Source organism: Chiloscyllium plagiosum, unplaced genomic scaffold (genome assembly GCF_037043375.1).
Source record: "Chiloscyllium plagiosum isolate Xiang-an unplaced genomic scaffold, Cpla_swu_hap1 HiC_scaffold_38, whole genome shotgun sequence".
Taxonomy (NCBI): domain Eukaryota; kingdom Metazoa; phylum Chordata; class Chondrichthyes; order Orectolobiformes; family Hemiscylliidae; genus Chiloscyllium; species Chiloscyllium plagiosum.
Genome location: NW_028270176.1, coordinates 77,329,577 through 77,354,086, shown reverse-complemented (window position 1 = coordinate 77,354,086; position 24,510 = coordinate 77,329,577). Strand labels below are relative to the sequence as shown.

At 48.1% G+C, this 24,510-nt stretch overlaps 1 long non-coding RNA gene across 3 annotated transcripts in view; it reads left to right on the top strand.

Annotated features, from left to right (window-relative positions):
- Positions 1-12,773, top strand: part of LOC148139649 (uncharacterized) — a 28,747-nt gene extending 15,974 nt beyond the window's left edge. Inside the window, exon 6 of one of the 3 annotated variants that reach the window (XR_015753656.1) lies at positions 12,671-12,773. This is a non-coding gene — a long non-coding RNA (uncharacterized LOC148139649). Of the gene's footprint in view, positions 1-8,364; positions 8,431-12,670 lie in introns of those variants that run through there. The other 2 variants (XR_015753654.1, XR_015753655.1) reach the window with 2 other exon arrangements.
- Positions 12,774-24,510: the final 11,737 nt, after the last annotated feature.

Here is a 24,510-nt window from a genome sequence, read left to right as displayed (position 1 = left end):
CAGAGTTCAGGATCTAAAATTATTGAATTTGATATTGAGGCCAAAGGGCTGAAGGGTCCCCGAGTGGGTGATGAGGTTTTGTTCTTCCAGCTTCGTTAACATGTGGCACTGGAAACGCACAGCAGGTCAGGCAGCATCCAAGTAGCTGGAGAATTGCCGTTTTAGGTATATGCCCTTCATCAGGAATGTGCGGTGTGGGAAAGAGTGCTGAGAGATAAATAGGAGGGGGTGTGTAGGGCTGGGGGGGAAGGGATCTAGGAAGGCAATAGGTAGATGCAGGTGGGAGGTAATGGTGAGACGGTGGAGTGGATAATGGGGAAGGAAGATGGACAGGTGGGTCAGTTTAAGAGGCCAGTGCCGAGTTGGAGGGTTGGAGCTAGGATAAGGTGGGGTGAGGGGAGATGAGGAAACATTGATGCTGTGTGGTTGAAGGGTCCCAAGGCGGACGATGAGGTGTTATTCCTCCAAGCTTAGGGTGGCTTGATTTGGCGATGGAGGCAGCCCAGAACCTGCATGTCCTTGGCGGAGTGGGAGGGTCCGTTGAATGTGTCGGCCACAGGGCAGTGGGGTTGGTTGGTACATGTGTTCCAGAAATGTTCCCTGAAATATTCCACAAGTTGGCATCCTGTCTCCCCACTGTAGAGGAGACCACATCGAGAGCAAAGGACTCAATAGGTGAGGTGTTTGAATGTAAGAACTATCTCTGCTGAATGTGGAAGGATCCTTTGGTGTCTTGGATGGAGGTGAGGGGAAGGTGTGGGCACAGGTTTTCCACTTCTTGCAATGGCGAGCGAAGGTGCTGGGAGTAGAGGATGGGTTGGTGGGGAGCGTGGATCTAACAAGGAAGTCAGAGAGAATGGTCTCTGAGGAATGCTGAAAGGACTAGGGAGGGAAATATATCTCTGATGGGGTCTGATTGTAGGTGGTGGAAATGGTGGAGGATGATGTGTTGTACCTGGGTGGAATGTGAGGACTTGGGGGATTCTATCCTTGTTGCAGTTGAAGGAGTTGGGTTCAAGGGCGGAGGTGTGGGAAGTAGAGGAGATATGGTGGAGGGTATTGTTGACCACATGGGAGGGGAAATTGCTGTAATTGAAATACGGAGCCATTTGGTATGTTCTGGAGTGTTCTGCCAGTTTGTATCAAGCTTCACTGGAACATTGCAGTAAGTATGAGACAGGGATGTTGGCTAGGGAACAGGCTCGTGTGTTGAAGTGGCAGGCAACTGGAAGCTCAGGGTCTTTTTTGCGGCAGAACGTACATCAGCCACCATTTCCATCACATCCACTGAGATGCTGCCAGACACCGGTTCCTGTTCCCTCCATTAACAGCTATGCACTCTCCCAGCCAGATCGCTATCCAGTCCTTTTTCTTTCCAAATGTTCCTTTGGGCTCTGTCCCCACCTATTATTCACTCTTTAACCCCTGTCTCCTTTGCCATTGCACTGGGAGCTAAATTGCCCATAGTTTTCAGAGATGTGTAGGTTAGGTGCAAGATAAATATTTGTCTTTACTATTCATCCTGCACTGACTGTGAGTGTTGTTGTGTGAATTCATTTTATGGGATATTAATTGAGACTTGGATCTCAAAAACAGGTTTTTACAGTCCGCAGAGACATCAGGACCTGAATATAATTGGCATTTAACTGTGGAAACAGAAAGGTTTTTCTGTTCTGTCTGAGAGAAGATATCATTTAGTGGGCGGCACGGTGGGACAGTGGTTAGCACTGCTGCCTCACAGTGCCTGAGACCTGGGTTCAATTCCTGCCTCAGGCGACTGACTGTGTGGAGTTTGCACGTTCTCCCCGTGTCTGCGTGGGTTTCCTCCGGGTGCTCCGGTTTCCTCCCACAGTCCAAAGATGTGCAGTGTCAGGTGAATTGGCCATACTAAATTGCCCGTAGTGTTAGGTAAGGGGTAAATGTAGGGGTATGGGTGGGTTTCGCTTCGGCGGGTCGGTGTGGACTTGTTGGGCCGAAGGGCCTGTTTCCACACTGTAAAGTAATCTAAATCTAATCGTCAATACTTTTGTAAAGCAAAAATCAGAGAGATGGACAAATTTGTGGCTGGATCACCCTTTGGGTGTGTGCTCTGTTCTGGGCCCTGCAGCTGAGGAAGGAGATATTGGCCTGAGAGGGAGCACAGATTTATCCAAATTGCACCTCATCTCTTTGCAGGAACTGTCAGATTTAGTCCCCAATCACCCACTTCGTAATGTTAACCTGTAAACTCCTTATTTTCGATTCTCTGCAAGCTACCCATTAAAATTCCTTATGGACTAAAATTCCAGCATCTTTTCAGGTGGAATGTTCCAGATTCTGACAACTGAAAATGACAGGGCTGTACTGAGAATGCTGCTTGGCTCAGTGAGTGTGTTTTGGAGTTGGGTGAAAACAATGAGGTGAGACAGGGAGAAGGTGAAGCTGAAACTCAGGTTTAGTTCAGGCCATTCAGAAATTCACATGGCCCCAATGGGAATAGCCAATTTTTATGAGATACCTGCTGAATATTTTGTAACAGATTTTAAAGTATAACATGTCAGCTTAAGTAAAGGTCGGGGCTTTAGATTATAATGGACATGCTTGAAGTGAAGAAAGGTTGCTAGCTCATTTAAGTTCTCTCGCGATAGTTGAACTAGCTGAATCTAGAGAGACATTGTTACAGGAGACCTCAGATCCGCAGTGTTCTCCTCTTGCACAATGTGGGAAATATGGGATGCTTCCAGTGTCCCTGGCGACAATATGTGCAGGAAGTGTGCCCATCTGCAGTTACTGGGAAACTGCTTTTCAGATCTGAAGCTGTGAGTGGACTCACTGTAGCTCATCAGCAATACTGAGGATGTTATGGACAGCACGTTCAGTGAGTTAGGAAAGGGAATGGATGACTATCAGATCAAGTAAAAGGCTCAGGAAGGAAATGCAGGAGTTTCCAGTGATCATCCCGTTATCAAACAGATACTGTATCCAGCTTCGGATTCTGCAAAGAACAGGAGGAAAGAGAGTGACGGGGATTCAATAGTCAGGGGTACAGACAGGCACTTCTGTGGCCACAGACATGAATCGAGGATAGTATGTTACCTCCCTGGTGCCAGGATCCGCGATAGCATGGATAGGTTATTGGACATTGTGGAGCTGGAGGGTAAACAGCCAGTGGTGGTGGAATCCTCTCACTATGCAGACTGTGTATCATTTACATTCTCCACTGCTTCTCACTCATGTCTGCTTCAAAAAGAGGGAATCACTGAGAAACACGGAATAAAATGGGGTCAGAGTCTCTGGTATTAAACTGTTGAACACAATGCCCCCATCTTCTCCATATTGGTCATCAAGCACACAGGCCCGCTGCGATCATCTCATACCTTTTTGATATTAGAATAGATGATAGATGATTGGTTAATGTTTTGGGGAGGCAAATGAGCAGAGAGGTTTAGTAGGAAATTCTGGAGCTCAGGGTGCAGGAATCTGAGTTAAAAATGGGCTATCCTCAAGGCTGGAATTACAGAAAGGCACTTAGCAGAGAGATTTGTGGGGATTGAGATTACAGAGATAGGGAGGATTGTGTGATTGGAGGATGTTACAGAGATGCTTATGATAGCAGAGATAAGGAAGAGTTGTGAAGCTTCATGAGGTGACAGTGATAGGGAGAGTTGTGAACACGAAGACACCGAGAGTTAAGAGTTTCAAAGTTATGTATCATGGAAATGGATCCTGTGGTCTAACCAATCCATGTCGACTATAATTCCACCTAAACTAATCACACCTGCCTCTGCTTGGCCTATATCCCTCCAAATATCTCCTATTTATGTACTTATCCAAATATCTTTTAAGTATTGTAATTGTATTCACAGCTACCACTTCCTCTGGAAGTTCAACCCATAAGTGCAAAAATAGAAAAACTCATGTCTTTTTAAAATCTTTGTCATCTCTTCTCAAAGTGTATGCACCGGTGTCTTGAATCACCCTCCCATGCAGCCATTCATCTTATCTACAAAGAACATAGAAGAATACAGCGCAGTACAGGCCCTTCGGCCCTCGATGTTGCGCCGATCCAAGCCCACCTAACCTGCACTAGCCCACTATCCTCCATATGCCTATCCAATGCCCGCTTAAATGCCCATAATGAAGGAGAGTCCACCACTGCTACTGGCAGGGCATTCCATGAACTCACGACTCGCTGAGTAATGAACCTACCCCTAACATCTGTCCTATACCTACCCCCCCCCCTTAATTTAAAGCTATGCCCCCTTGTAATAGCTGACTCCATACGAGGAAAAAGATTCTCACTGTCGACCCTATCGAAACCCCTAATCATCTTATACACCTCTATCAAGTCACCCCTAAACCTTCTTTTCTCCAATGAAAACAACCCCAAGTGCCTCAGCCTTTCCTCATACGATCTTTCTACCATACCAGGCAACATCCTGGTAAACCTCCTCTGCACCCGTTCCAGTGCCTCCACATCCTTCCTATAGTATGGCGACCAAGACTGCACACAATATTCCAGATGTGGCCGCACCAGAGTCCTATACAACTGCAACATGACCTCAGTACTCCGGAACTCAATTCCTCTACGAACAAAAGCCAGTACGCCATATGCCTTCTTCACCGCACTATTTACCTGGGTGGCAACTTTCAAAGATTTGTGTACATGGACACCAAGATCCCTCTGCTCATCCACACTACCAAGTATCCGACCGTGAGCCCAGTACCCCATCTTTTTATTACTCTTACCAAAGTGAATCACCTCACACTTAGCTACATTGAACTCCATTTGCCACCTTTCTGCCCAGTTCTGCAGCTTATCTATATCCTGCTGTAACCTGCCACATCCTTCCTCACTGTCTACAACTCCTCTGACTTTCGTATCATCCGCAAACTTGCTCACCCAACCTTCTAACCCCTCCTCCAGGTCATTTATAAAAATGACAAAGAGCAATGGTCCCAAAACAGATCCTTGCGGAACACCGCTAGCGACGGCACTCCAAGATGAACCTTTGCCATCAACTACTACCCTCTGTCTTCTTCCAGCCAGCCAACTCCTAATCCAAACCTCCAACTCACCCTCAATGCCATATCTCCGTATTGTTTGCAGTAGTCTACCATGGGGAACCTTATCAAACGCCTCACTAAAATCCATATACACCACATCTACTGCTTTCCCCTCGTCCACCTCCTTAGTCACCTTCTCAAAGAATTCAATAAGGTTTGTGAGGCACGACCTGCCCTTCACAAAACCATGCTGACTATCCTTGATCACATTATTCCTATCCAGATGTGCATAAATCCTATCCCTTACAATTCTCTCTAAGATTTTGCCCACAACAGAAGTGAGACACACCGGCCTATAGTTACTAGGGTTATCCCTACTCCCCTTCTTGAACAAGGGAACCACATTTGCTAGCCTCCAATCTTCTGGCACTACTCCTGTAGACAACGAGGACATAAAAATCAAGGCCAATGGCTCTGCAATCTCCTCCCTTGCTTCCCAGAGAATCCTAGGATAAATGCCATCAGGCCCAGGGGACTTATCTATTTTCACCCTTTCCAGAATTTCCAACACCTCTTCTCTACATACCTCAAAGCCATCCATTCTACTTAATTGTGACTCAGTACTCACATTGACAACAATGTCCTGTTCCTGATTGAATACTGACGAAAAGTATTCATTCAGTGTCTCCCCAATCTCTTCAGCCTCTACACGCAACTTCCCATACTATTCTTGACTGGACCTATTCCTACCCTAGTCATTCTTTTATTCCTATAGAAAGCCTTAGGGTTTTCCCTAATCCTACCAACTAAGGACCTTTCATGTCCCCTCCTTGCTGCTCTTAGCTCTCTCTTCAGGTCCTTCCTGGCTACCTTATAACTCTCAATCGTCCCAATTGAACCTTCACGCCTCATCTTTACATAGGCCGCCCTCTTCCATTTAACAAGGGATTCCAATTCCTTATTAAACCATGGCTCCCTCACACGACCCTTTCCTCCCTGCCTGACAGGTACATACTTATCAAGGACACTCAATAGTTGCTCCTTGAACAAGCTCCACATATCAATTACACCCTTGCCTTGAAGCTTACTTTTCCAGGCCACACATCCTAAGTCATGCCTCACAGCATCATAATTTCCCTGCCCCCAGCTATAACTCTTGCCCTGTAGTACACACTTATCCCTCTCCATCACGAGAGTAAAGGTCACCGAATTGTGGTCACTGTCCCCAAAGTGCTCACCTACCTCTAATTCTAACACCTGGCCTGGTTCATTACCCAGAACCAAATCCAGTATGGCCTCACCTCTTGTTGGCTTATCTACATATTGTGTCAGGAAACCCTCCTGCACACATTGGACAAACACTGACCCATCTAACGAACTTGAGCTATAGCTTTCCCAATCAATATCAGGAAAGTCCCCCATAACAACCACCCTATTACTTTCACTCTTCTCTTGAATCATCCTCGCAATCCTTTCTTCTACGTTTCTAGGACTATTAGGAGGCCTGTAAAAAACTCCTAACAGGGTGAGCTCACCTTTCCTATTCCTAACCTCAGCCCAAACTACCTCAGATGGCGAGTCTTCATCCATCGTCCTTTCCACAGCTGTAATACTGTCTTTGACAAGCAATGCCACACCTCCCCCTCTTTTACCCCCACCTCTGACCCTACTAAAACATTTAAACCCTGGAACCTGCAACAGCCAATCCTGTCCCTGTTCTACCCATGTCTCCGTAATAGCCACAACATCGAAGTCCCAGGTACCAACCCACGCTGCAAGTTCACCTACCTTATTTCGTATACGTCTTGCATTGAAGTATACACACTTCAAACCACTTTCCTGTTTACAGGCACCCTCCTTTGAAATTGATGCCATGTTCCTAACCTCCCTACACTCCAGGTCCTGCACCCTAAAGCTACAGTCTGGGTTGCCATGCCCCTGCAGAGTTAGTTTAAAGCCCCCCCCAAGAGCACTGGCAAACCTCCCACCAAGGATACTGGTGCCCCTCAGGTTCAGGTGCAGACCATCCTGTTTATAGAGGTCCCACCTTCCCCAGAAAGAACCCCAGTTATCCAAATACCGGAATCCCTCCCTCCTGCACCATCCCTGTAGCCACGCATTTAAGTGTTCTCTTTCCCTATTCCTCGAATCTCTATCACGTGGCACGGGTAACAAACCAGAGACAACAACTCTGTTCGTTCTAACTCTGAGCTTCCAACCTCGCTCCCTGAAAGCCTGTCTAACATCCTCAGCGCTCCTCCTACCTATGTCATTGGTGCCAATGTGGACCACGACTTCGGGCTGCTCCCCCTCCCCCTTAAGGACCCGGAAAACACGATCAGAGACATCACGTACCCTTGCACCTGGGAGGCAACATACCAAACGTGAGTCTCTCTTGTTCCCACAAAACCTCCTATCTGTGCCCCGAACTAGCGAGTCCCCAATTACTACTGCTCTGCTCTTCTCCACCCTTCCCTTCTGAGTAACGGGGACAGGCTCCGTGCCAGAGACCTGAGCCCCGTTACTTACCCCTGGTAAGTCCCGCCCCCCCCCCCCCCACAAGTATCCAAAACGGTATACTTGTTCTTGAGGGGAACGGCCGCAGGGGGTCCCTGCACTGGCTGCTTCCTCCCAGTCCCCCTCACTGTCACCCATCTATCTGCCATCTTTGGAGTTACTACTTCCCTAAAGCTCCGATCTATGACCCCCTCTGCCTCCCGAATGATCCTAAGTTCATCCAACTCCAGCTCCAGTTCCCTAACACGGTCTTGGAGGAGCTGGAGATGGGTGCACTTCCGGCAAGTGTTTTCAGCAGGGATGTCCATGGCATCCCTCACCTCAAACATGTTGCAAGAGGAACATTGCACTGCCTTCACTTCCATCCCTCTGAAAGTAACCTTTTGTAAAAAAAAAACTAGGTCTAAAGAATAGAACAAGCAAAATGCAGCACTTACCAACTTAGCACAACGGGTCTTATTATTTAGGTTAGAGGAGGAGGGCAGGTGGGAGACACTACCTCTGTAGTGCCTCGGGTTCTTCTCCTGCGCGCTTTTAAAGGGAAAAAAAACCTACCCGACTGCCCCTCCGGTCTTCGTCACTTCCCCCTGCTGCTCCCGCTCTTTCTGTAATTAGAGAAAAAAACACCGCTGTCCGCTACCGGTAAGTAATTTTAAAACAAACTGTCTTACCTTAGCTGCTGCTCACACTCCATGATTTTATAAGCCTCTAATAAGGCCACCTCTCAACCTCCTGCTCTCCAGTGACAGACATCCCAGCCTATCCATCCTCTCCTTCTAAAACAATCCCTCCATTCATGGCAACATCCTGGGAAACATCTTCTGAACCTTCTCCAATTTAATAACATCCTTCCTCTAACAGGGGGACCAGAACTGAACACAGTGAAGAGGCCTCACCAACATCATGTATAACCTCATGACAGTGTCCCAACTCCTATACCTCAAGGTCTGAGCAATGAAGGTAAGCGTGCTAAACACCCACTTAACCACCCTGTCTACATGTGACACAAACTGCAAAGACCTGAACCCCTCGGTCTCTTTGTTCCACATCACGACTCAAGGCCTTACTTTTAAATAGTGTAATTAATTAATGAGGCTAAAGGAGATGTTTGTTTTATTAAAATATAATATCTTACATTTATTCAAATTAAATTCCATCTGCCACATTTCAGCCCATTCACCCAATTGACCAGGATCCCTCAGGACTGATCAATTGTGGAGTTTGCACGTTCTCCCCATGTCTGCGCGGGTTTCCTCCGGGTGCTCCGGTTTCCTCCCACAGTCCAAAGATGTGCAGGTCAGGTGAATTGGCCATGCTAAATTGCCTGTAGTGTTAGGTAAGGGGTAAATGTAGGGGTATGGGTGGGTTACGCTTCGGCGGGTCGGTGTGGACTTGTTGGGCCGAAGGGCCTGTTTCCACACTGTAATGTAATCTAATCTAATCATGTATTCGTGGATAACCTTTTGTTACTGTCTACCTTAACAGTTTTTGATGTCACCCACAAACAAACCATGCCTTGTATATTCTAATTCAAACCATCTACACACATGACAAACAAAAATGGACCCAGCACTGATTCCTGGAGAACATTGCTGGTCACGGGCCTCCAGTGTGAAAAACAACCCTCCACTATTACTGTCTCCTATTGTTAAGCTAATTTTGTATCCAGTTGGCAAGCTCTTGCTGAATCCCATGGGATCGAACTTTACAACTTCGTCTCCCCTGCACAACCTTTTTAAAGGCTTTACTAAAGTCCAAATAAACAATGTCTGCCACTCTGCACTCATCGATCTTCTTGGTGACTACCTTAAAAATCTCAATCAAGTCTGTGAGACACCCTGTTAAGTAACCATGTTGAGTGTCCCTAATCATTCCTTAACTCTCCAAATACATGCAAATCCTATCCTTCTGAATCGCCTCCAACGGCTTACCCACCACTGAGGTCTACAGTTCCTGGTCACCATCTCTCTGTTCCCCCTCTCTCTCTCTGTTACCCCCCTCTCTCTCTGTTCCCCCCCTCTCTCTCTGTTCCCCCCCTCTCTCTCTGTTCCCCCCCTCTCTCTCTGTTCCCCCCTCTCTCTCTGTTCCCCCCCTCTCTCTCTGTGCCGCCCCCACTCTCTCTCTGTGCCGCCCCCACTCTCTCTCTGTGCCGCCCCCACTCTCTCTCTCTGTGCCGCCCCCACTCTCTCTCTCTGTGCCGCCCCCACTCTCTCTCTCTGTGCCGCCCCCACTCTCTCTCTCTGTGCCGCCCCCACTCTCTCTCTCTGTGCCGCCCCCACTCTCTCTCTGTGCCGCGCCCACTCTCTCTCTCTGTGCCGCCCCCACTCTCTCTCTCTGTGCCGCCCCCACTCTCTCTCTCTGTGCCGCCCCCACTCTCTCTCTCTGTGCCGCCCCCACTCTCTCTCTCTGTGCCGCCCCCACTCTCTCTCTCTGTGCCGCCCCCACTCTCTCTCTCTGTGCCGCCCCCACTCTCTCTCTCTGTGCCGCCCCCACTCTCTCTCTCTGTGCCGCCCCCACTCTCTCTCTCTGTGCCGCCCCCACTCTCTCTCTCTGTGCCGCCCCCACTCTCTCTCTCTGTGCCGCCCCCACTCTCTCTCTCTGTGCCGCCCCCACTCTCTCTCTCTGTGCCGCCCCCACTCTCTCTCTCTGTGCCGCCCCCACTCTCTCTCTCTGTGCCGCCCCCACTCTCTCTCTCTGTGCCGCCCCCACTCTCTCTCTCTGTGCCGCCCCCACTCTCTCTCTCTGTGCCGCCCCCACTCTCTCTCTCTGTGCCGCCCCCACTCTCTCTCTCTGTGCCGCCCCCACTCTCTCTCTCTGTGCCGCCCCCACTCTCTCTCTCTGTGCCGCCCCCACTCTCTCTCTCTGTGCCGCCCCCACTCTCTCTCTCTGTGCCGCCCCCACTCTCTCTCTCTGTGCCGCCCCCACTCTCTCTCTCTGTGCCGCCCCCACTCTCTCTCTCTGTGCCGCCCCCACTCTCTCTCTCTGTGCCGCCCCCACTCTCTCTCTGTGCCGCCCCCACTCTCTCTCTCTGTGCCGCCCCCACTCTCTCTCTCTGTGCCGCCCCCACTCTCTCTCTCTGTGCCGCCCCCACTCTCTCTCTCTGTGCCGCCCCCACTCTCTCTCTCTGTGCCGCCCCCACTCTCTCTCTCTGTGCCGCCCCCACTCTCTCTCTCTGTGCCGCCCCCACTCTCTCTCTCTGTGCCGCCCCCACTCTCTCTCTCTGTGCCGCCCCCACTCTCTCTCTCTGTGCCGCCCCCACTCTCTCTCTCTGTGCCGCCCCCACTCTCTCTCTCTGTGCCGCCCCCACTCTCTCTCTCTGTGCCGCCCCCACTCTCTCTCTCTGTGCCGCCCCCACTCTCTCTCTCTGTGCCGCCCCCACTCTCTCTCTCTGTGCCGCCCCCACTCTCTCTCTCTGTGCCGCCCCCACTCTCTCTCTCTGTGCCGCCCCCACTCTCTCTCTCTGTGCCGCCCCCACTCTCTCTCTCTCTCTCTGTCCCCCCCTCTCTCTCTGTCCCCCCCTCTCTCTCTGTCCCCCTCCCCCGGTCTCCCCCCGGCCCCCGGTCTCCCCCCCGGCCCTCATTATGTCCTCCCCTATTTCTCTCTCTCCATCTTCTCTCACTCTCGATCCCCCTCCCTCGGTGTCTCTCTCTCTCCCCACCTCCCTCCGTTTCTCTCTGACTCAATCTCTCTCCCTCCTGTCCTGCCCTTCCTCTCTCTCTGACACACTCTGTCTCCCTGGTCCTTCCCTCTCCCTCTGACCTAGAGACTGGGTGTTTGTGGTGAGGCTGCGTGTGGGGGGTGGGGGTGAGATGATTGAGAGATGTGGGAGGTGGGGAAAATGTGGTAGAGACGACATTGCGGGAGGGAGACAGAGACAGCAGGAGAGTGAGGGTGAGGGGGAGAGAGAAGAATGGAGGCAGGTGGAGAAACTCATGTTGGGGGTGTGAGAGAGAGAGAGGGAGAGTAAGGCAGAAAGAATAGTGGAGGCAGGTGGAGAATCCGGGGTTGGGGGCGGTGTCTGAGAGGGGACCAGAGAGAGTAAAAGGGAGAGGAGGTGAGAGAGACACAGTGTGCAGAAAGAGAAAGAGAGGGAGAGAATTGAGGAGGAAGAGTGGGGGAGAGGAAATGGGGCGGCCAGGTTGGAGTAGGGGGGTGGGGACAGAGGGAGTTAAACCCAGCTCCTGAGCTCAGGGCCCAGTGCCCTCCACTTCCCTGAGGACCAGGACTTGGGGCTGAGTCTGTCTCTCACCATCTCAGCTTCTCCAACACAAAGACACACAACAACATCGGTCACTCTGCTGCTCGGCACGCTTTAATCAACATTTTTATTGGTTACAAATGGAAGTGATGGATACAGTCAGTGGGATGGTGCCTTTTCTCAATGGCCCCTGAGTTGTGAGAAGCATTGAAATGTTTCCCTGTAACCCCCCTGTGGGATAAGGATGGACAAACCAGTGCTACCCTCAGTCTGTTACCATAGCGACAGGCTGCTCCATCGCTGAAACACTGAACTGAAATGAGAAAATCCCGGATGGATTGATTAATGCGGGAATTTGATGGATGGATGCATTTGGGTGAAGGGATATTTCAGCACATTCTTCAGCTGCTGCCTGAACTTAGTCTGGGTCACGGCATAAATCGCGGTGTTTGTGCAGCAACTGAGGAGCTGCAGCATGAAGCCCAAATCCCGCACAAAGGGATGGAGATACACAGACTGATACCCAATCCACCACATCCGTCTCCATAAAGAATACAGCATTAACATTGACCATAACAGGATGATATTGGCCGAGATCACAAACAGTAAAATGATGGATTTTTTTCGGTTTCTCATTACTGTGTCAGACTGAGCGTCCCCATTGGTGTGAGCGCGGAGTCTCCTGCGGGCTCTGCTGGCCACTAAAATGTGTCTGACGGTGAGAACATTGAGCAGCAGAATCAGGAGAAATGGGACACACGGGGTTAGAATGTTGTGGAGGGACTCGATTGTGACCCAGACACTGGAGGATCGAACAGCGTCTGTTACATCACAAAACCAGGGCTCGTTCCACAGCCGATACCGAGCCGTGACCATAAAATACCAGAAAATGTTTTTTAAACAGCTCAGCACAGTCACTGCTCCCAGAACCACAGCCGCCGTCTTCTCACTGCAATATTTACTTTTCAGCTTCTGGCAACAAATGGCCACAAACCGATCAAAGGTGAAAGTGACGGTGAACCAGACAGAGCAGTCAGTGGCTGCATAAAGCAGGACGGCGTGGATATTACACACCGGGACCGAGTCCATCAGGAAATAAAACTGTTCCCGATAAACAATGGGAATGTGTCTCAGGATCAGGTCGAGGATAATGACCAGGAGATCCGCCGCTGCCATGGCCCCCAGGTAACGTCTGACACATGGAGACAATCCACAATCTTTATAAAGCAGGACGTAGATGGTCACTACGTTAACTGTGAGGAAGGAAAACAAACCCATTATCCATCAGCCTGGAGGCAAAGGGACCCGTTTGATGGGGGACCCAGTGAGATTTTCAAATGTGTCCCTGTATTCAGGGATTTATTAAAGTAATTGGAGCTGGAATAACAAATGGGAAGGTCGGAATTACTGACAAAATATGACATCAACCACAAGAAACCCTCCCTCCCCAAACACACAGAGACACATCCATAACGACAGATGGTTTCTAGAACATTCCCACACACTCAATCACTCGAGAGCAGACACAGGTCACTCCTTCCCAGTTCCTAATACGGAGGGTGGAAACGTTGCTGCCCTGAAGGATTCTCTCCCAGTTTCCTGAAGACAAACGGAGTCTGGTTATTCCTGTATTTTGGTCTAAATTGTGGTCGATCCTGTGTCGTGAAGAAATGTAAACGCAGGGAAAACGTGTTCACCCCTTTAACTGCCTGAGGGGCTTCGGAACAGTGTCTCCTTCCCCCTGGAACGGGATCTCTTCCCTCGGGATCTTATCGTTTGTTCAATTCACTGACGTCCGGCCGTTCACAAACAATGTCAGGGACAGAACGTCCCGGGGATCTCTTTGACCTGTCCATGTCAGTTATGGAATGTCAGGGACAGAATGTTCCGGGGAATGTCGGTTATAGAATGTCCGGGACAGAACGTTCCGGGGAATGTCAGTTATGGAATGTCCGGGACAGAACGTTCTGGGGAATGTCAGTTATGGAATGTCAGGGACAGAACGTTCTGGGGAATGTCAGTTATGGAATGTCAGGGACAGAATGTTCCGGGGAATGTCAGTTATAGAATGGCAGGGCAGAACGTTCCGGGGAATGGCAGTTATAGAATGTCGGGGCAGAACGTTCCGGGGAATGTCAGTTATGGAATGTCAGGGACAGAACGTTCCGGGGAATGTCGGTTATAGAATGTCCGGGACAGAATGTTCCGGGGAATGTCAGTTATAGAATGTCATGGACAGAACGTTCCGGGGAATATCAGTTATGGAATGTCAGGGACAGAACGTTCCAGGGAATGTCAGTTATAGAATGTCGGGGCAGAACTTTCCGGCGAATGTCAGTTATAGAATGTTGGGGCAGAACGTTCCGGGGAATGTCAGTTATAGAATGTCGGGGACAGAACGTTCCGGGGAACCCCTTGACCTGTCCATGACCTTTCCCCCTACCCACCCCACCAACATGATGTACTGTGCCTGGACACACTGTAACATTAATGTGGTGAGAAACGGAGGGTCCAGTCACAGGAATGGGAACTAAAGGCATTACCAGATCAGCTGAAATGGTTAGATTTACCACATTCTCAATCAGCTCAGACACCATAAACCCAGAGGAGATATCTGTTCATCTTGGAACACTCTGCAGATCAGGCCAGTGTACTGCTCAGTGCAAGCCAGCAATCTGTCCAGAGTGGAACACTGCACAGATCAGATCAGAGCATTGATTTGTAAACCCAGACAATATATCTGTCCAGCACGGGAGCTGTGCAGACCACATCAGTGCATTAGTATATAAACCTGGACTGGATATCTATCCAGCACCGGGAGCTGTGCAGACCAAAGCAGTGCATTGACCGATAAACCCAGACTAGATATCTGTACAGCACCGGGAGCTGTGCAGACCAAAGCAGGGCATGAATGTGTGAACCTGAAACAAATATCCATCCAGCAGAACGAGCTACACAAACCATATCATTGCATTATCTATAAACCTCAACCAGATATCCTGATCAGCAGAGCGACCCGTGCAGTGATCACCCGTGAATTAATCTGTAAACCAGGAGCAGTTACACTCCCAGCATGTAGGACTGTGTACCCCACCCCAGTGCATTGATCTGTAACCCAGGAGCAGTTACACTCCCAGCATGTAGGGCTGTGTACTCCACCCCAGTGCATTGATCTGTAAACCAGGAGCGGTTACCCTCCCAGCATGTAGGGCTGTGTACCCCACCCCAGTGCATTGATCTGTAACCCAGGAGCAGTTACACTCCCAGCATGTCGGGCTGTGTACACCAAACCAGGGCATTGCTCAGTAACACTGTTAGATCACTGCCCAGCGTGGGGAACATAGCAGCCCATGCTGGAAGTGATTGGATGTGCAGCTCACACCCATTTACAGCTCCATACCTCCATTGTGCCATGACAAGGGGGTGCTGTGGGTGTGAAACTCACTGCCAGAGAGACCAGGCGTGGGAATCAGTTTAAATATCATCACATGGGAGGGGTTTGGCGTATAGACAGAGAGGGGGAGACTGAGAGACAGTGTCATGGAAGGATGTGTTCCCAGGTTTCAGAATGCTGAAATGTAGACACTTCGAATACATCCTGTAACAATAGCCTGTCTTCCCAGGAAAGATGGGAAAAATGGACATTGGTGTGAAGTCAGATGATCATTTGATCTGCATCATTGTAACTGGAATTAGTTTCAACAGAATCTACGTCTCATTGGGCAGATTCTAACAAAAATGTACCTTTATTTGATTTTCCTTGAGTGTGACAGAGGGATTGTCCTCACGAGGCTGAGCTAGTTTCCTGGTGCTGTCGAACTCACCTCATTAACTATCCAGTCCACCCATGGTATCCCCCTCATTCAATACTAGCCTAATTCTCCCACCCATCATGGCTGGAGTAACTCACCATCGCCGGGTGCCCCTGGATATTCCCTGATCCCTGGCACTGGTGCAATCGTTAAAAGGCCAATGGGCACATGTTTGAGCTTTCTCCGTTAGGAGCTGCCCTGCACAGTTTACCCGAGCATGGCAGATAAGGGGCAATTACACCACAGTTTGTCGACAGGGGCACAGAGGTCCTGGTGGATGGGCTAGAAGAGAGGGGGATCATTCTCTTCCCAGAGGGGGCGACACCACCAGACCCCCCGAGCTTGGTCTGAGCTCACAAGCCAGATCAGTGCAGTATCTGTGGTCTGAAGAAATGTCCAGCAATACAGGACAAGCATCAATAACCTTCCCCACTCTGTCAGGATAAGGGTCACCGTATTCTCTCTGCTCCCTCACACTCATTGTATATCTGTTATAGCACCGACCCCCGAACAAGGCTCATGGTCCACCACTCTCACTGCCGCATGCTGCAACTTCACTCTCTGTCTCTGTCTGTCTGTCTCTCTCTCTCTCCCCCTCTCTCTCCCCACCTCCCTCTACTTCACTCCCACACTAATAACACTGCATGGATACAACACTGTAGACCGACTGCCCCCGGACCCCTCACAATGACCCCGTCCCCAACAACCCTAACACTAACAGCAGGACCACCCACTCCAACCCTCCCTCCCTATCTCTCCTTCTCCCATTCCAGGGGAAACAGCCAGGAATAGGACAGAAAGGGCCAAGCTAGGTGGTGGAGTGCCCGATATCCTTTCAATCCCCCCCCCACCCCCCGCCATGTGGGGAGAACCCTGGTACGAGCCGGAGAGGACCGGGACGCCTCGTGTGGAGATTCTGAAACATCCACGTTCCACCGACCGAGTAAGGACCAATGTTCAGTGAAGGACAATTCTCACTTTAAACCCACTGGCAGCTTCGTTTCTCCCTGCACAAGGTAGAAGCCCTGGCCCTGATGCCATCTCCCTTTTGTGTCGAGCTGGTACAAATGGAATCCCCCCGGTCTCGGTGGGCAGGAGGGTGGGCTCACAACGCATCGTCACCCCCACCTCCCAGGAAGGGAGCACCGAGACTCCCTCCTTCACCTCCCCTGTAAACAGCTCAGATACTGAAACTAATCTATGATCGTTACTGCTCTCCCCACTTGTTCTGATATCTTCAACAATCTGTGCTGCATACACCCAGAGCCCTCTGCTCCTGCAGCCCCTTTATAATGGCACAGCCTGTTTTAAACTGTCTTTCATTGTCGTTCCTACCAATGTGTATCACCTCACACTGCTCTGCACTGATCCCCATCTGCCTTAAACCTGAACACTATACCTATGTGTGATTGTACTGTTAAGAGTTCAACACTGTCCTCCATAAACTTCAGAGTTCTTCCAGGTTCGGTGCCAACTACAAACATCGATATTGTTATATGAAACAACTGAAATCCTGCCACACTCACGAGTGTGAGCAAGTGAAATACTGATATATTCCCACGGATGGAATCCAATAATGACGTGCTGTCAATGGAGCAACAAAAATCCTGACACATACGAGACAGAGCAAATGAAATATTGACAAACCACAGAGCAAGGGAAATCTGGATAGGTTCCACTTATTTATATTCATCAGGGTATAATGTGATGAAGTTAAAAGTGTGTACTGTATCTTTAAGAGAGGATGAATGCTGTTCTGAACTGAGAGCTTACACGCACCTATGGTATGAGGGGATGGCAGACCCAGACACAGTATATTGCTATCGAGCTGGTGTGGGGTAATAAACAGTTAAGAGAAAGAGGGTGCCAGAGTTGTGAATAGTTAATGTAAAATGTTCACTTTCAGAGTGAAAAAATAAATTGATGTTTTTACTTAAACAGTGGAATTTGGTAGATCTGTCCCTCATATTTTAACTGTTTACGAGTCGAATTGAGCATTTCTTTATGTTTGGTTTAAGTTACCTGATGAGCTTCACGCAGTGCCCTAACCATCCCCGTGTGTGTGTATCTGTGTGTCTCTGTGTGGGGCAGGTCTGGCAGTCTCTGTGGTGCTTAAAGTGATGCAATGTCACCCTCTGCTGGCCTCCCCACGCCACTGCACAGGCACTGGCAGAGGGTGAAAACCAACAGGGATTCATTCAGAGAGGGGGAGGGAGAGGGCAGCTGCTCACAGCACCATCCTAACTGATGTCTTATCCATGTACTGATCTAAATGTCCTTTAAACGTTGTAACTGTCCCTGCTTTCACCACTTCCTCTGGAAGTTCGTTCCACACACAAGCCAGTTTAAAATATTTACCTCTCATGACTTTTTGTAAATCTTTTTCCTCACAGTTAAAATATCCCTCAGTTTTGAATCCGCAATTCTAGGGAAAAGACATCAGCCCTTCAGCTTATCTGTACCCCTCATTATTTTATAAACCTCTGTAAAGTTACCCCTTAATCTCATACTCTCCAGTGAAAAAAGTCCCAGCCTCTCCTTATAGACCAATCCCTCCTTTCCCAGCAACGTCCCGGTTAATCTCTTCTGAACCCTTTCCAGCTTAATAGTATCAAGGTCAGTACTATCTGGGTGAATAGTCAAGGTATTTTCTAAGGGTACGGGGAGTCCAAAATGAAAGGACATAGGCTAAAGGTGAGAGGGGAAACATTTAAAAGTGACCTAAGGGGCAGCCGTTTTATCGAGAGGGTGGTGTGCCTGAGGAATAAGCGGGCAGGTTGACCAGACTGGACACAGCATTCCAGAAGAGGTCCCACTAATATCCTGTACAACCACAACATGTCGTCCCAATTCCGATACTCAAAGATCTGACCATTGCAGACACAGTCAGTGGGGAGGAGAGGCTGGACAGTAATCAGCGGCCTGGTATCATTTCATGGTTTTAGGAAAAGGGCAGTCGCACGTTAGAGGTGGGTAGTAGTGATCGGTGATTTGGTGTTCAGTAATACATATCCATTTGAGTCCCTTCATTGTGCAGAGTGCGTCGGCACGATTTCTTTCCCAAATATTGCAGACTATAGATAATAGCGATTAAAGACGTTCATAGTTAATTTCGATAGCACAGCACGTACACTCAACATCCTACAGTTGAGAAAATTATCTTGCATTTGTTTAACAATACAAAGAGTTTTTTTTTGTAATTCAGTAATGGTAACCTGATTATAATAAATCCACACCGAGCTGAAAGCGGGCACTAAAATATGACCAAAATCTGGATATGGTTGTGCAGTGGGTAGTGTCCCTGTCTCTGAGCCAGAGCTCAGGATTTGATTCCAATTCCTGAACTTGTGTGGTAGTGTTCCTTGCTCTGGACTAGAAGGCCTGGATTCAAGTCCTACCTGTTGCAGAGGTATGTCTTAGCATGTCAGAACGGGCTGATGAACAAACACACAGGAGAATACTGTTACAGCTTTGTGCGTATTGCCGAGTGTTGCTAGTGTCCCTACCTCCAGGCACAGAAGTCGAGGTGCAAAGCCCACAGAAGTGTCTCATGATACATCTGAACAAACTGATTAAAATGGATTTAGAATTGTGGCTTGATGGAGAAGGAAGAGGTGTCACTATTGCATTTCAGAATTTAGGTCCGGGATGACTGAAAGTACAGCCATTCGTGTTGATTGGGGTCACATTTCGCAGCAGTAAAAGTGTATAAAATCAGAAGGGTCATGGATCGGGTGAGTGGTCAGGGTTTTTCCTCAGGTTAGGGGCTTCCTAAACCCCTAACTCGAGGGCATTGTTTGAAAGTGAGAGGGGAAAGGTTTTGATGAGGCCTAAAGGGCACCTTTCATACAGAGGGTGGTGTGTGTATGGAATGAGCTGCCAGAGATAATAGTGGAGGCTGGTACAAATATAGCATGTAAAAGGCATCTGGATGCTGACAGACCTACCGAGCCTTTTCAGCAATATCTGTATTTCTTTAAAAAATGCATTCATTTTAACACAGGTATTCTGATTAAATTAAACATTTTATTTTTTAATGACGCAGGGCCATGTAAACATATTTCAAATCGACCGAACCATTTTCTGCTAAGGGTATGGCTCTGTGCATGACAATAGCAATGGTGCACCTACATGGAGCAGGGAATGTGATGGAGACATAGTTTGGACAATGTACATGGAGACCTCACATGATCCAGTTTGGGAGAGGATGACATTACTGTGTGATTCAGCTCAGAGAGGTAGAAAATGTAGTCTTTCCGTGAAGGAATGGCCCATTGCACACTCACTCCTTCATTGTTCCTCATCACAGCAATGTGTGCGAGCTAAAAAGATTCTCTACAGTCATCGTTACCATTCTTATAGAATCCCTACAGTGTTGAAACAGGCCTTCGGCCCAACAAGTCCATACCAACCTTCCCAAACCATTCACCTATATGTACACCTGACTAATGCATCTCTAACCTAGAAATCCCTGAACACAACAGACAATTTAGTATGACCAATCCACCGAACCTCTACAGTTTGAGCTGTGGTAGGAAACTGGATTACACATTAGAAGCTCACACAGGAACGTGGAGAATGTACCAACTCCCCACAGAGAGTCTCCCAAGTCTGGAATCGAACGCAAGTCCCTGGTGCTCTGAGACAGCAGTGCTAACCACCATGCTACCCTTTGGGTGATCCCTGACCAGAATTCATTGGAATCTGCTCACTGCCTAAAGCAAAGGGAATTCAACCAAATCAACTCTCCCAGAATGGAATCCCATTCCTAGCAGCTGTGTGAGTACAATATCTTCAGAAGCAGAATAACGTTTTGGACAATCACTCAATTTTTCCTTTTGTCATGAGTTCCAATAATATCTGGACAAAATTCTTTCAAGTTAAAATTGCAGGGATTTCGTTTATCAGTGTGTGTGTGTGTGTGTGTCAGCGTTTTTAGAAACCGAAATATTGATTATATATTTGCAATACCCAAACAGTTTGCCATTCAACTTTCCATCATAGTTTGAGTAACATTGCTCTGGATCATAAATGTGCTATTTGAGCAGATTAAAGAAACTAGCCTGACATGTTCCGAAAACTGACCCTGACCCAGTCGGAGACCGATATCATCTGCCATATCACCAACCTGGTTACATTTAACATTTGTTGTGAGCAGTGGAAGAGTGGGGCTAGAAAAGGAAACAGTGACCCAAAAAGCCGGGGAACTATAGACTAGTGAGCCTGATGTCAGAGGTGGGTGAGTTTTTGGAGGGAATTCTGAGGGATAGCATTTACATACATTTGGGAAGGCAAGCGCTGATCGGGGTAGACAACGTGGCTTTCTGCATGGGAAATCATGTCTCATTAATTTGGTTGAGTTTTTTTGAAGAGGTGACAAAGAAGATTGATGAAGGCAGTTTAGTAGACATTGTCTATATGGACTTCAGCAAGATGTTCATTTAAAGAACAAAGAACAAAGAAAATTTATAGCCCAGCACCAGGCCATTTGCCCTCCAAGCCTGAGCCGATCCAAATGTTCTGCCTAAATCTGTCGCCCAATTGCTAAGCATCTGTCTCCCTCTGCTCCCCAATTACTCCTGCATCTGTCCAGACGCATCTTAAATGAGTCTGCCATGCCAGCCTCTACCACCTCTGCTGGCAACGCATTCCAAACGCCCACCACCCTCTGTGTGAAATACTTGCCACGTGTATCCCCCTCAAACATTCCACCTCTCACTTTGAAAGCATGACCTCTCGGTATTGAATCCTTCACCCTAGGAAAAAGCTTGTTTCTGTCCATCCTGTCTATACCCTTCACGATTTTGCAAAACTCAACCAGGTCCCCCTCAATCTCCTTTTTTCTAGTGAAAATAAACCTAACCTACTCAGCCTCTCTTCATAGCTAGTATTTCATTCCGATTGGGAGACAGATTAGTAAGTTTCGGTCACATGGGATACAGAGGAAGCTAGTCACAATTGGCTTGAAGGAAGAGGGATATTTTTCAGACTGGAAGCTTGTGAGCAACAGTGTGCTGTAAGAATCAGTCCTGAGTTCACTGCATTTCATCATTTATGTAAAGGAATTAGATGTGAAAATTGGGCCATAGTTAGTAGGTTTGCAGATTATATCAGAAAGGTGGTGTAGTTGATTATCTCAGAGTACAACGAGACCACAAATAGATGGGACAAAGGGGCAAGGAGAGACAGATGAATTTTAATTTAGATAAATACTTGGTTTTGCAGTTTGGGAACGCAAACCAGGGCAGAAATTATACACTTAATGGTCAGGTCCTGGGGCGTGTTGTGGAACAAAGGGACCTCGGGCTGCAGTACATTGTTCCTTGGAAGTGGAGTTGCAGGTAGACAGTGTGGTGCAGAACACATTTGGCACATTTGCCTTAATAAGTCAGAGCATTGAGTATAGGGGTTGTAGTGGTATGTTGCATCTGTACAGGATGTTGGTGAGGACACTTTAAGAATACTGCGTACAACTCGGTTTTCTGCAGAAATGACTTACACGGATGTTGCAGGACTGGAGGGTTTGAGCTTTAGGGAGAGGCTGATTACGTTGAGGTGCTTTCTCCTGGAGTGTCAGGGGGTGAGGGGTGACATTATGGAGGCTTATAAAACCATCAGTGGCAGGGATATCCTGAACAGCCATGCTCTGCTCCCCAGGATAGAGGAGTCCAGAACAAGAGGGCATAGGATGAAGGGGAGAGGGCGATTAATTTAGAAAGGACCTGATGACAAATGTTTCACACAGAGAGTGGTGTGTGTACAGAAAGTGCTGTCAGAGGAAGTGGTGAAGGCGGTTACAATTGTACATTTAAAAAATATCTGAAAGAGGAGGGATATTGGCCAAATACTGGCAAATGCGACTGGATCAGATTTGATATCTGATCGGAGTGAACAGATTGGACGAACGGGTCTGTTTCCATTCTGTATGACTCTCTAATTCTATAAGAGGGATGACAAAAAATTCTGAAAGGACCTTTCAAGTCAGAATTCTCTTCGCTGGAAGTTTATCGTGCCTCTATGTTCACATTGATTGAAAACTGCGTTAGCTAAATATTTGACAGAGAAGTGAGTCATGCATAATGGGATGGAGACAGGAAAGTGGAGCTGAGTCCACAACCTGATCAGCCACAATCTTAGTGTCGGGTGGAGAAGGCTCAAAGTGTCTAATGACTCACTCTTGCTCCTCAGTCCCATGTTCCTGTGTTCCATTCAGTCCCTCATACCTGCTAGACAGGAACAGTTGGAGGCTACTTACTCCTATAACCTGGTGCACAGAAGTAGAGGAGACTATTCTGTCCACTAGACTGTCCCACACGTTTTGAGGTGATTTGGGAAATGTAATTGGAAAACCCAGGCTGGGAATGAAAGAGGCCCCTCATCTCTCTTTACAGAGCTTCCTGTCTCTACAACTTGTGTTTCATTTGTTAGTCATGTTGTAGACCCAAATTCACTGAGAATACAGCCCTTATACCTCACCCAGAGATGGCTCACTAAATCGTCTGGTCTTCCTGACTGCAAAATTCAAGAACAAACATTCATGAAAATAACACCCACCAACTTTCCAATAACAGAATGGGAGAACATCAGGAACAGGGGCAAGTCGTTTACTCCCCAAGCCTGCCTTGCCCTTCACTAAGATCGTGGCTGATCTGCTTTCGGTCTGAAGCACTCTTTAATGCCCAATTCCTCATAGCCCTCACCTCTCTGACAGGTCAATATCCATCTACCTCCTCTTCAAATACTTTCAGTCCTCTTGCTCCCTGAACACTCTTGAGAACAGAAATCCTGACATTCAATTCCACCCTGTTGGAAGAAAACACTTGCTGCTCCTATACCATGGCCTATTGATATGAACAAAAGAGGTTGAGACAAGGGGTTCAGGTACAAATGACTGGCCCTGATATCAAGGCAGTGGTTGACTTTTGTTGACATCAAGGAGCTTCACAAAACTGGACTTAATGGGAATCAGAGTAAACTCTCCAGTGTTTGGGGTCAAACATGGCACAAAGGAAGATGTTCATCATCTCAGTCCTGGGTAAGCTCTGTGGGCGATCCTCGGGGTAGGTTCCTCTTTACGAACAGCTTCAGCTGCTTCATCAATGTCTCCCTGCCCCCGCCCCCACCCTCCCCACCATAAGATCAGAATGTGTGGATGGTCACTGAAGATTCCACAATGTTCAGAACATTTTATCCCCGTCAGCTCCTGAACTGGTCTGTGTCCATGTGCAGCAAGACCCAGACTCCATTGAGACTTGTGCTGTTAAAGGGTCCATAACATTCATGTAACAGCACTGCCTGACACTGACATTGCCACAATAAAACAAGAGTTCATTCAGCACCTCACGCTGGTTTCACAGGAATATGAGGAAGTCATTCAGCCCATTGACAGTATTGGAGAAGAACAGGAACAGCCCATTCAGTGCCTCTAGCCTATTACTTAGGAACAGAAGGAGTCTAGTGGGATGGACCACACCAGAGCCCCTCGAAAATATTTGAAGTCAGTAGCCTAGACTCTAATGCTTTCTTATTTTAAAGGAAATGTAAAGTGTCTGTTCCAGATGCAATGTGACTGGTCAAACTACTCGGTGTGAAGCAAAACACCATCTGCTTAAACACGAAAGATGAAATAAAACCAAAGAAAGAGGAATTTAGAATAACATAATTCTATTGGACAACTTAGCCGAATAATAGATCTAGGAGCTATTACTAATGAACTGTTCCAACATAGGAAACTCCCATAAACACAGCCCTTGGCAAAAAGGAAAATTCAGGAATTGAAAACAGCATCAAGAGCAAATTCAGAGAGAGTAGCAGCCAGGAGGTATTCCCTGAAGCTTCCAACTCTGTGTAGACCTCTATAGTTTTTGATGTTACTGAGAAACCAAAACCCAACGATCATAATCTGTGAGAGCTGGCCACACCCATCCAGGCTGCATTAAAATGAACCCAAGGCCTCCCTCGCTGTTTACTCAAGTGATCTTAACTAGCCAGCTTGGT